We start from the raw sequence: 1042 nt of genomic DNA, 5'->3' as shown, positions 1-1042 counted from the left end.
CCTCTCTCTCGCTCTCTCTCTCTCGCTCTCTCTCGCTCTCTCTGTGGTTTGATGAGTGACACCAGCTGCGCACGAGCTCCACCTACCTGCCCTGCGCGAGCTGAGACAGTGCACAGCTAAAACAACCATTTGTATGCCTACCCATCACTACTGGTGGAAATACTAATGTAACAGTAGCAACAAAAACTACTAACCTCTTTTCTTTAAAAAAGAAAAAAAAAGAAGCCTAATGTTTAAAGGGATAGTTCAACATTTTGGCAAATTCGCCTATTGCCATAACCCTTATAGTAATAGTTCATTAGGCCTACTTGTAATGTTGTTTTGAGATCCGCGGGGCAGGGACGCGAGCTGCTCAGCGAACACAATGGAGGTAAACGGTAAACAGGTGCCCTGTCCCAAACTCAAACTCAAACTCATCAAATACACAATCCAACAACTCCAAAATGCTCTCATGGACAAGTGTGTCTCTGCCTCGTTGATCTCACAACAACATGCACTGATAATTAAAGATAATGAATGACTATAGGGATTATGGCAATAGGCAAATTTGCCAAAATGTTGAACTATCCCTTTAATTTTACGTATACATACATATAACAAGGACAATGTATACACACAGAGAAATACATTCACCAGGAAATACAGACTACTACATAGTCAACTAGGCAATCACTGTGCCAACATTCCTCCAAGGGGGTTAATTTTCTACCTACAAAACTAAAATCCATATTCATATACTGCCTGTATCATTTACAATCATTCATGTATTTCTCATATTTTTTGATGAGTGTCCAAGGTCCATCTAGACAGATCCTGTAGTGCTGAGGCTGCACGTTCCATCATTATTAATTATATAGAGTTCTTTAGCCAGTTGTTTAAACAAAAACAACATGGCTGTCCGTACTTTCCACTTCATCATCAACAATGCAAACCTCTTAAATATCCATTCATGCACACATTATGTGCAATTCTTTGTGTAGCGTATATTACCTCTAGGCTACAGACATGTATATCTGGGATGTTGGCTAAGTGGCCTACATTT

Source organism: Trachurus trachurus (genome assembly GCF_905171665.1).
Source record: "Trachurus trachurus genome assembly, chromosome: 8".
Classification (NCBI taxonomy): Eukaryota; Metazoa; Chordata; class Actinopteri; order Carangiformes; family Carangidae; genus Trachurus; species Trachurus trachurus.
The sequence above is the reverse complement of the archived record's forward strand: the minus strand, read 5'-3'. Positions refer to the sequence as shown.